The following is a 12476-nucleotide window of genomic DNA, read 5'->3' on the forward strand; positions in this document are numbered from 1 at the left end:
TATTAACCATTTAGAAGCTATAAAAGAAACTATAATATAAAGTGTGGCTTCTGTGTTTCTACATCTTCTGCCAGGGGGGACATAGTGGCAACAAAAAAGACAGATTGAATATGGCAAGAATTCCTGTTTCCTGAATAATAAATATATATTCTGAGCCCTTAGCTGGGATTTAGGAGCAAAAATAAATACATGTTCTTTTTGCTGCTCCTAAATCAGAAGTCCATTCTCTCCTCAGTTACATTTTGGAAATGTATGTGGGACAGTTTTCTGCATCTGAGGAGAGGGCAAATAAAATGATGCCACATTAAAACCAAACTCAGAAAATATAATGCAATCCTCAGAGGAGCAGCTCAGAGAACAGGACTTCTGCAGAGACTTCAATACCCAACCAGAACATGAAGCCACAGCAGTGACAACATGCTGAGGTTTTGCTCTATTTTATGGCTGCAGTAAGGAGGGTGGGTCTCAGCAGCCTGAGGAGGGTTGTCACAGGCAGGTCATACCCTGGTGCAACCACGAGTGATCAGATGGGAACTCACTGAGGTGAAACTCCAAATAAAGTGCAGTCTGTGTTCTAGCAATCTGTGAATATATCATAAAAGTTAATGGATTGATAAGAACATTCCTGCCAGGTGAGGAAGTGCTCGCATCCCTGTATTTCAGATTTGGGAGTTGATATTAAACATAACAGGAGAAATATGCCACATATCTGTGACAAATAATTGTAACAACTATGAAACCTAACAGTTTTGATCAGTGTCATGTTGTCAGTCAGTAGGGCTGACAAAGTCAGATATCTTAGATGAAGGTGTACATATTCGCTTAACTAGATATGGTTAAGTACAACTCTGCATCATTTATGTTTCTTTTGAACTTAGACACAACTAATGAACGTAAAGAGTATGATATTACAGCTTTACCAGTCTCAGTGTTAGCAATCAGACCACCCTTCCTTCTCCTTATACACAGGAGCAGTGAGAGAATTGTGTTATTAATCCAGTATTAGGATATTTTCATCTATTAAGAATCTCTCTCATTTACATCTGCTTACATCTGGAGTACATGTTCAGTCAGATGTGAGGTTTCAGCTAAGGTCATAGTGCAGGAAGTTTTAGGGAAAAAATAAAGACTTAAAAAACCTCACCAAGTTCAAACACTGTGATAAGAGGGTGCCATAAATACCACAAAGGTGTTCTGATTTTTTTTTTCTTATGGAATAATAATTTAGATTAACTACACTGTTCTTAAGGTCTTAGGAGCTAGCATACCATAAAAATGTGATGAATAAAAAATGGAAGATGAGACAAGATCCTAGTAAAAAAAAAAATCTGGTGTTACAGCTCAATATTTGTAGCAGTTCCACTCCATTTGGTTTGAGCTAACTCTAAACTCCACATTTCCTTGTATAGGTCATTTGAAATCCATTGGTCTTCTAATTATCTCAAGGGACAGAGTTAATATCACTTAGGAGTTATTTCTTATCATAAGAGATGAAAGAATTGATCAGGGTCCATTGGAAATATATATTAAAAGTACATTAGTTTAAACCATTTCTAATTATCTGTTCAAGTCTTTATAGGAAAAAAATGGAATAAAATATTTTTTTATGCTTAGAAATTATAATGGACTAGCTTCACATGCAGGCAATTGTTGTGTCTCTGTTGAAAGGTTATAACTTTTTAGTAATATTTGATTTCATGACTTCTAACATTTAGATTTTTCTTTCTCCTACTTCCAGATGTAACAGGTCTAATACAAACTATGTATGAAATAGGTAGTGAAAATGAATCTTTTTTCAAACAACTCTTGGGTATGAAAAGATGGAAAAGTGTGATGAAGTTATGATTCAAAATAAAACAACCATGCAACAGAGTTGGGAACAAAATCCAGATTCTCCAGCTCCCCAATCAATATAACACCAACAGAAGGGTATTTCCTGCAAAAATAATTTCTGCTTGGGTTTTTCATCTGAAAAAAAAAAAAAAAAAAAGTAATTTCTGAGACCAAAGCTGAGAAGTGAAAAAGTAGTAAAGCAATCATAAATGTAACCTTAGCTTAAATACAACACCATGACTTATTTACCTTTTCTGCAAAACTTTAAATACTTCATGATACCTTAACTAAATTATTATATCTGAAGCCATGCTAGCTCTGGAATTGACTGAAATTAACCCTAGGATGTCAAATTAAAAATATGGCACTTAAAAAAAAATAAATAAAAGCAAACTCAAAACCAACCAAAGCTGAACCTAGCATCTGCTAAAATTTTTTATTCTCAGCTGTACATGTGTTAGAGTAGTTCCAGTATTGGAAGGTGAAAATGTATCTATCCTTGTTAGAAAGGATAAAGAAGGTACTTCTTAAACTGACTTTCACTGAAGGTGATTGCAGTAACACCTCTGAATTTGAAATCTAGAAAATTGTGTCTCTGCATGATTCTGTATGAGCTGAATATTTGGGAGTTCTCCACTTCGAGTTTAGTCATTGCTTCCCCTAAATGTGTTTGTAAGACTGGGAGGTTCTTTCTGGACCATGGAAATCAAGCTGTCTCCTCCTGTAGGCAACCATGGTGTATAATCTCATTTATAAATTTATCAAGCTTCATTTTCAAACTAGTTATGCTGTTTGATCTTTCTACTCCCATTGAAGGACTGTTCCAGAACTCTGCTCCTCTGATGGTGAAAAAAAATCTTTCTAATTTCAAGGCTAAATTTATTCATGAGCTGTTTATACCCACTTGTTCTTGTGCCAGTATTGGCCTTTAGCTTAAAAAGCTCTTCTCTCTCCCTGATGTATATTGAACTGTTAAAATATCTGTTAAGCTGGAAATATATTAGACACTGGGTGAAAATCCACCCCTTCAAAGATTAATAAACGTCAAAGACAACGGAATGGCAATTCATAGTTGTATCTTTAGCCTATAAGCTCTTTTACTGTGGGGACCAATGAAGCTTGTTTATTTTCATCCTTTTCCTCTGGACTAAACCAATGTGCTGTACAGTGCTGTGTCCTTGTAGAACCATATTAATAATAAATACCAATGGTATGCCAGTTTTCGTCAGGAGAATCAAGAGATCCTGCTGGTAATTCCTTTCTTTAGCCCTATGAATCCAGACTTAAAATTTTGATCTTGCAGCTGTGCTTTAATAAAAACATAATCATGCATGCTTCCCTGATGTGCAGATACCTATTGTCTTCAGTGGGAATTGGCTCAGGCCCTTGTTCAGTTTTAATCAGCGTGATTTTCTTCTCCACACAGACTTTTTGGAACCGAAACTCATTAACTGATATGGGAAATAAGTTCCCTTTTTCCTCTTTCCCCCCCCTTTCTTCTTTTTCTTTCTTTTTTTTTTTTTTTTTTTTTAATAGGAGCTATTGCATTGTGTTTCCTTAATTGCACCATGTCATGTCACGTTGCAGTGTAAAATGACACGGTGTAACACTTTGTGACATGTGATAACTATGATGTATTACATTCAGAACAAAGACCTGCTTTGAAAGGATGTATCTGATTGGGGAGAGAGCAGGTATTTCAAGCACTCCATGGATATTTTGGATTAACGGATAATTCCCCATCACATATCACAAATGTTTAATAATAAGATTATGAACATGCTGGCAGAGGATTTTTCCTGACTTTTATCCTAACGTATCAATTTTTTATTTACTGTAGCAAATTAATAACTTCTATGCTTACAGTGTGTTTAAATATATATATAAGGCTAACTTCTTTCAAAGAGATAAGCTTCCTATTCGATTTCCTGGAATAATCATATTAAGCAATGAAATTAATGTCAGAGAGGAGAGAGGTGTTCACCCTAGCGGGAATGTTTCCTTCATAAAAAAAAAAAAAAAAATAGAATATTAATACAATTTTACTAATACATCAATAAGAAATAACCCCAAGAAGACAAACAGTTAAGAAACCAAACCATCCCTGGTAATTTTCTCAGATGTCATAGAAATTTTAAGCATGATTTCTCTTAAACTGTATTTTAAAGAACAACAAAAAGTATTGGAAAAGTGTCTAGAAAATGCCATTTTTAGAATCTCACAGTGACTTTCAGATCAAATGTGCCTGATTCATATCAAAACACAATTTTTGTTTTTTTTTCCCCTTCAATGCCAGTAGTACAGCTGCAAGTTGGGATATGAAAATCAAGCCATGTTCTTCTGTCATTGAGCCATTGCCAGCAAAGAGGATCTTGCAAAGAAAGCTTAGATGCTGACAATTTTGTTGATGATGCATGAGACAGAGAAGAATCCAACACTCCTGTCCAGACTTGTATAGATTCTGAAATGTGAAGTTTATTAAAAACCCTTTTCTGTCCTTTTTTATTTTTCCTTTTTTCTTTTTTTTCTTAATCTTGTTTTGGTTTATTTTGTCTTTTGTTGTTGTTGTTTTTTATTTTGCACAAATAAATATGACAGATTTAAATCAAAGGGAGCAGAGAGAGAGAGAATGAATAGCTAAGTTTCCTGTACATGTTTCTCCAGCTTCAGAGGTGTTTCTATTTTTTCTTTGAAAAATCATTAACAAGTTGGTTGTAATACTCTGATTTTGAGTTTTTTACATTTTTAAGGGTAAGCTGTTTTAATATCTCTGTTGATGTTATGAAATCTGGCCTATTCAAAATGAATTAAGGCTGGCAGCACCCTCCAGTGCATGAGGAGTTTGAGACCAGTGTAAGGCAGGACCATTAAAATGTCTTCAAAGGTGTTCAAAAATGTCCTTGTACAAACTGATGAAAACAAAATGATGGATGATAAAACTGAATACAAACTTAATATGACTATGATAAAATTTTTCTCTTTTTACTCTGGAAGAAGATCTCCCGTGTTTATGCCTGAGACCCATTTTCTGATTAAAAGCATCACAAATCATCATGGAGAACATGTGGCTGGATAAGTTCTTCTCATATTCTTCTTCTTCCAGGCATTTCTACCAGACTTTTTATCTGTATAAAATCCTTATGCTTTGTGAGGCTGAAATTTGCTGTGTCTCTGGGGAAAAATTCCAATGTTCCAATACTTGATATTTTAGGTGAGGGATTGCCCCCCTAGCATTCAGATCAGCTGCTTCTCAGAGGAGTCTTTTTGGGTTGGGTTGGTTTGTGTGTTCTTTCTTGTCAAGCTTAAAACTCAGAATGGTTACTTAATTTTTTGACTATGTTTCCATTTATCTCACCTGTAGTACAGCTCCTCTCACTCCTGTGGAGAAAATAAATATTAGAGGAGTTGACAAATGATGTGTTCAGTTCTCTGTAAAAGCATATGCAGAAATAGAAAGACTAAGTAGCAGGTTTTCTAACAGTTGTGGTGTCAACCATTGAGTCATTGCAAGAGAGAAGCTGATATCATTGAAACCAAACCACACTCACATACTTTAGCAGAAGAAGCAGCATGGAAACCATATTTTTTCTACCATTCCTTGCAATTTATTGTACTGAACCAGTACTTGCTTGGCTTGAGACAAAAGATGACTTTACATTAAAATCTTGAACATGTTCCATGGTAAAGACCCATCCATAGAAGTGTATGAGCAGCCTGGTCTAGTGGAAGGTGCCCTGCTCAGGGCAGGGGGGTTGGAACCAGGTGATCTTTAAGGCCCCTTCCAACCCAAACCATTCTGTGATTCTGTGATTCTATGTTACAGTAAGACTGAAGTGGAGTACATCCTTTTCCTCACAGCAAAGTCACCTCTAATCAAGCCATTCCTCACAGTCATCTTAACTACTCTTAAAGTACTCATACAGACCTTTAGGGACAGACATCTTATACCATTAATCTTGTCTCTCTCACAGGAACTGGGCTCTTTTACCTAAAAGAAAAACCCCAAACAAACAAAACAACCACCACCACCACCAAACCAAAAAAACCCAAAACTAACCAATCAAACAAAAGAAAACCAAACATGAAACTAAACACAGCACAAACTTTTAGAAAGGTGCTTTGCTAATTTTGTAGAACTAATTTAGAAGGGACTCTAACCAATTCTGAAAGATAATAAATTACACATTCTTGAGGCAGATGTATGAGAAAGGCTGCTGGACATGTTGCTCCTTTTCCACATGGGGAATTATTATAACAGAGCGCCAGCTCTGATTAACTAGAGGGGAAGATGAAAGACAGTGAGGATAATATAATCGTGTTTGCTGAACAGTGGACCTGAATGTGCTTAAGGTCAAGCATTGCTAATATGCAGTCCCTTAATAGGAAAAACTCACAACATTTTTGGATGGAGTAACATTGTCATTATACTGGTTATAAAGAAGAATATAATGGAATAAGGGTGGTTGGATAAATTAAGGGTATGCAGAAGCACTGCTACAAAATTAGAGGGGAGAGAGACTAAGGAGGGAGAGAGACTAAGGAGGGAGAGAGGGAGGTAAAACAGAGGAAGAGAACGAGAGTTAGGCCGAAATTATGAAACACAACTGCAGTTCCTGGGTGCTGTTAACAGCCCCGGGGAATTATCTGTTTTCCAGCTGAATTCAGTAAAGCTGTATTAAGTGGAGGAGAGATTAGCTGGAGAAGCAAAGCAGATTTGCTTTTGTAGTCTGGGGATCTGTGAGTTCCAGCTTTTCCTACACCCCATGAGTATGCTAAATCTGTACTTGAAAGGATGTGGTCTGCTGAGTCATGCCATAGTCAAAAATCTAAGTCTTTCCTTCCTGCAGGGAAAGTCAGCAGTGAAAGGGGAAACAGGATTCATGCAGAGGTTTCATGAGGTCCATATAGACACACTATGCCAGAGACAAGAGAGGTTGTTGCAGTATCCTGGAGAGTTGTGCAGCTTTGGGAAAAGCAAGTGGAGAGAACTTGTTTTCAAATCTTACACAAAAGTGCCAGGTTTTCCTTGCAGAAATGTTTCATATCCCATCCTCCCCTACGCAAACCTTGTTCCCTCAAAGTTCTTCACTATCCAAAAAGGCAGAGAATAAGTCTGTGTATTATGAGTGCATTGGGTCATTGCTCAAGGAGGGAAGAATTAAGGTCGGATTGACGTGTACCTTAACGCTTCATTACTTGGTTTTCAGAAGATTAATTTTAGGCACTCTCTCCATTCTGGAAGGCCATTAGGTACTATTGGGCCACCTTAGCTCTATAATAATGAAGTCTGGGTCACTTTTATTTTTTTTCCCCCCACCCAGAAACAGAATAACAGTTGGGACTTCTGTGATGTCCCTTTGGATTCACAGTTATGTAATGGGGAGCAGGAAAAGATACTTTAAAAAGAATAGGTGCAAACACACCACCATTGTATACCCACAGCTTAGACTAGATCAGGATTTAAGTCAATGAACCTTATCCTGTGAGATTCTAATTGCTGTTGCCTGGTAAAGTACCTTGAAAGATACAGGGTTGGCTTTTATTAACCTTAAAGAGAGTTGGTTGTGTGGATCCATTATTAAACATTTTCTCCTGCTATAAGCATTACAAAAGACTTGTGTAATTCATGTTCTTTCTCAGTAGCAGTTATAGGTCTGAGGTGGATGTGCAACATTCCTCACATTCACACATTTACTTGCAGTTGGAAAAACAGGACTGAAAACTGCATATGAATTCAAAACCTGTATCACATTTGCATAGTAGTTTTACTATTACAGGTGTAAATTAGTTACCTCTCTAGATGAGAATGTCCCAAATCAGTCGCCTTAATGGTTTAAGTAGAAAGCGTATGTACAGTTTACCTGACACTCAGCTATCTACTCCACTTTCCTAGCAATTCATGGAAGGTGTGTATATTAATATAGAACTAAGTACAAAATTGCAATAGAAATTGAAATATCTGAAAGATGAGTCATAGAAAAAATTAAAGTTTCCCTTTAAAAATAGAGAAAAAAACACTATGAGGGTTTAAAATGGTTGTGTTGATATCTGGAATATACCAATGATATTGAAAGCTTTGAAGGTTGAAGTTTTTTTGTGTTTGGGGTGTGGTTTTCTTTGAACAAATGTCTTCAGTTTAAAGAGAATGTGCAGCTGTACCTTTAACATTTTATAATTATAAGACAGGCAGAAAGTGTTGGAACAGTGTGTGTGAATGGGGGTTAGCATGCTGAGACATTGTATTTCAGCTGTGAAAATCAATACTTGCTCCAGAGATAGGGCACTTGATCAGAAAGGATATTGCAAGATACAAAAGAGCAGATATGAAATACCATTCCTGTGAAGTTCATTTCTTGCTCTTATTCCATCAGTTCAGCAGAAAACACGGTGTGCATGAAGCTGTGGCAGTGCCAGCAATTTATTATTGCTTTTCCAAGATTTTTAGAAGATTTGTGTGAGATTTTAGCAGAATTGTGCTTTGTGCTCCTTCTTTGCCAATAATTAAAAACCTGGAGATCTAGATGATGCACTTGGGAAGGGTTCCTTGTGTACCAGGATCTTCTTCTCCTGTTCCCTATTAACACAACTGCAGTTCTGTGTGACTTTCTCTAGAAAACAAGACAGGTATTTCATCAAAGGAGAAGAAAATTTCAGGATCTTTTTCATTAATTTCCACTTTTGAGAGACCAGCTATGCAGAATAGTTTGAATTCTATGAAGAAATTAGCTCTGTATATATAGATATATATATAAATATGTGAGATATATAAAAAAATATATAAAGATGTGTGTATATTATGTTCTACTTCCTATTAGTTGTCTCTAAAAAATGTAGTAGTAGCCAACATCAACTTGACTTTGATGCTTGTGAAAAAAAATATACCTTAAATGTTGTATCAGTAACAAAGAAACTTTAGACAGTGTTCTTTGGGGGGTGGGGGTTTCTCTTTTTTTTTAGAGGGATCTATTTTTTGGTGGGATGGGAGTTTTACTGGGTTTCACCATAATCTTTTTTAGATACCTGAAGTTAAACTGGTGCTCCTAAGAACAGAAATAAATCAAGATAAAGAGCAGTGAGACACTGGAACTGGTTGCCCACAGAAGCTGTGGATGTCCCATCTCTGTAAGAGTTCAAGGCCAGATTAGATGGAGTTCTGAGAAACCGGGTCTAGTGGAAGGTGTCACCTTGGCAGGTTGGGGTTGGAACTGGATGATCTTTAAGGTCCCTTTCAACACAAACCTTTCTAAGAGTCTATGAAAAATTGTTGAGGGATCAATATATTCACTGCCCTGCACGTCAGCCCTGAGACACCTTTAACATGATTTCACTTTTGTAAAATACTGACCTTTCCTATTTAGGAATTAATCACCATCAGCTTCATCACAGGAATGGAGCAAACTTGACAGGGATCAAAACCCCCTGTTTCAATTTTTTACTTTCTAACTAAGCTTCATCTGGGTATTTTCCTTGCATAGTGTTTGACTGCCCAAGTTCAGATACAACCCTACTCCCAAAACTGGTCTTTGCAGCAGTGTAAGAGGGTGAAGCCTCAGGGGTGAAATGCTTTATACTGTTAAAAGTATGTTTTCCTTCTTTTGCCCCTTTCCCAGTAAAACAGCATCTCTGACTCTCCTTCACTGACAGAGCTGTGCTGGCAGAAGGCTGTGTCATCGGCAGCTTTCAAATTGCAGCTGGTTGCTAGCCCACTCCTGCAGTAGAGCTGTGACACTGACACTTCCATGTGGCTCACAGCAAAAGATATATTTAACTTAGAATAATATCCCAGCGAGAAGGTGGAAAAGACAAGTGAAATGGCCTATTCTGGCAATCATTCCAAAGCTGGTGTTAATGTCTTTGGATTGCAAAGTGGAGAAAAATAAATAGCTGAAGTGCTTTACCGATTAATGCAAAGCAAATAACTCTCAACAGCCAGGGTCAATGACTGTCACTGTTGCAGCTGTGATCATCACGCAAACTGTCCTCACTTCATTCGTGTAATGTCCTACACCTGCATGCTAGCTGTAAAGAGTCCCCAAAGTGCCTGCTGAGTCACAACAAATGGCACTGGAATGGGAGGAGACGTATCAGTTTAACTGCCCAGATAGCAATGCTTGTTGGGGCACATTTGGTTGTCATCCAGAGGGCACTGACAAAAAAGTTTTTCACCACCAGTGCCATCGTTACAGCTTCTCCCTTCTTTCCCATTCCAGGTTTTTCTAAGAGGGAAAATAAATGGCTGACTGAATTAAATCTAACAAATGGGACATTAACTTTTTTTCCCTTTTTTTTTTTAAATGCTTGTCAATAACAATATACTTTTCATGTTTCTGTTTGAACATAATCCTAGAGATTAGCAATTGGGAGGAAATAATAGGGCCTGATCTTATGCGATATGGAAAACGTTATTGTTCCTGCTATATAGATGGAGAGAAAATTGGAAGGGGTTCAGAAAAAGGACTAAAAGGATAAGTCATGCCTTCTAAACATGGCTCATAGGCAGCTCTGACTATGTAGCTTATTAAAGAGAGGGCTAAGAGGTGATTTGATTGTAGTCAATCCACATGGAAAATTTCTCACAGAGACGGTTGTAAGCTGGAAATCATTGCATAAAAGTTTTAGGGGCTGGAATAAAGCCATTTGTAACAGCAAAACTAGAATAACTTTGAGTCATGATGGATTCACAGTTACTTAATATCATTTCATCAAGACTTCATTTCCCCCCACCATCTGAAGGCCATGTTGTAATTCATCCACGAGATAAGTATTTTGCTGTACAAGCTAATGAATGAAATTCACTGGCTAAACTACCTCATGATACTACTATTTTTTGTTCTTGTAAATCTATCTGCATCTCACAAATTAGTTTTGCTTCTCTTTTTGTTTCTCTGCCACTGATGCAATGGTTCTAGGCTCTTTTTTTTAAGGATATAGTAAAGTTTAAGAATTTAAAAATCCTAACCTGCATAGTGACCGTCTAAAAAAGATTTATATGAGTACCTGACCACTGTAAGGAGAGAACCGGGCAGTATTCTGTCCCATCCAGCCATAGTTAAGACTCCTAATTTTCTGAAGTGAGAAGTTCTGCAGTAGTTTCTGCTGTACAGTCTAATTTGATTTTTGGGTGATAAACATGTTAAAATGCTTGTGAAATGAAGATAAAACATTGATTAACCTGAGCTTCCTGCCATTTAATTTTGAAGGAATCTGCCACCCAACTGTGTGTTACAAGACAAAATATAGAGGAAAAAAAACATTTTTTTTTTGCTTAAGCTGCAACATCTTTTGCTTTTATTTGGAACTGGAAGTTCCTGGTTCAGACATCAGTGTCTTGGCGAAGATAGCATCTATCACATTTAGATACAGAGGCTTAATTCAATGCATGGTCAGTCAACCATGAAGTTCATATTTGGTTCTGGATATTAAGTTCCCAGGCATTCAAGGAGGTTTGTGTCTGTGGAGTTACTCTGGGCCCATGTCTGGTGCAATGTGAAAGAGAATAAAGTACACTGGTACAAGTCAGGAACCTTCAGTCTGTAAGTCTGGCCCTTGCTTCACACAGTTGGGTGACACAAGCCAAAGAGGGTGCTAAACCACAAGCACCAAATGAGAATGACAGTAAGAAATGTGGCTAGCACACAAAATACTGTGAATTTTCACAGCAAACCAACTTCATGTTATTTAACACTGATTTTCTGTAATTGTGATACAGTGAGAAAAATCACAGTGCTCAATGGCCCTTAAACTCTCCCTTCCATCTCTGTGATGGGGTCATCTTGCTCTTGATACGTGGGGTGCAGGGGGCCATGATATAAAACATGCAGAAATAATGGATGACTCAGAATCTGTTAAAGAACCTTTTTGTTTCCAGCACTGCTACTGCTTCAATTGTTTGTCTGTGTCTTTTCTTCAGTATTTATAGAAAGGATCACAGTTTCTTTTCCACTCCTGCTGTGTTGCCGTCAACCATTAACTTTCTTTGAAATCTCTGAAACGTGGGGATGTACCTGGTCCATTCAGCACTGCAGGAGGTTGCAATGCACTGGGTCATTTTCAGAACAGTCAGAAGATGATCATATACTGGTTATCTTGGCAAATCATTAAGCCTCTATGAAAAGTCTGAGAAATTTTACATTAACTTCAGTTATGACTGAAGAGATGAGAATAAGATTGATAGATGTTCACTGGGAAAAGAAAAATACCCAAAGGTTTCTACTAAGCAATTTGCAGAAGTCATGGGGAAGAAAAGAAGTGGTTAAGAATGTGAAAATTTAGGTCAAAGTGAGCTACGAAAATGGGAAAAAAAGTTTTAGGCAGCCCATTTTACTGCAAAGAGGAAATACGATTATAAAATACAGAGGGAGAAGTGGACAATGTAAGTATAATGAACTCAATATCTGGAAAAAAAAGAGTCCAGAGACTAAGAAGTTGAGTATGGTTCCCAACAAGCAAAGCTGGGTAGATTTCACTGAAAATTGCAGGGTAACAACACAGTTATAAAGGTCAGAGAGAAACTGAAAATGCCAAACAGTCTATGTCAGTTTCTACATTAAGAAAAAATAATGAGTTTTAGTCAAGCGAAATTCGCGGGACGGGAGTTAGTTGGTGTCTGAGTCGCTCCCGACACATCATTCCCTAAACACGTG

The sequence above is a fragment of the Myiozetetes cayanensis genome, unplaced genomic scaffold (assembly GCF_022539395.1).
Source record: "Myiozetetes cayanensis isolate MyiCay16 unplaced genomic scaffold, myiCay2020 scf4, whole genome shotgun sequence".
Classification (NCBI taxonomy): domain Eukaryota; kingdom Metazoa; phylum Chordata; class Aves; order Passeriformes; family Tyrannidae; genus Myiozetetes; species Myiozetetes cayanensis.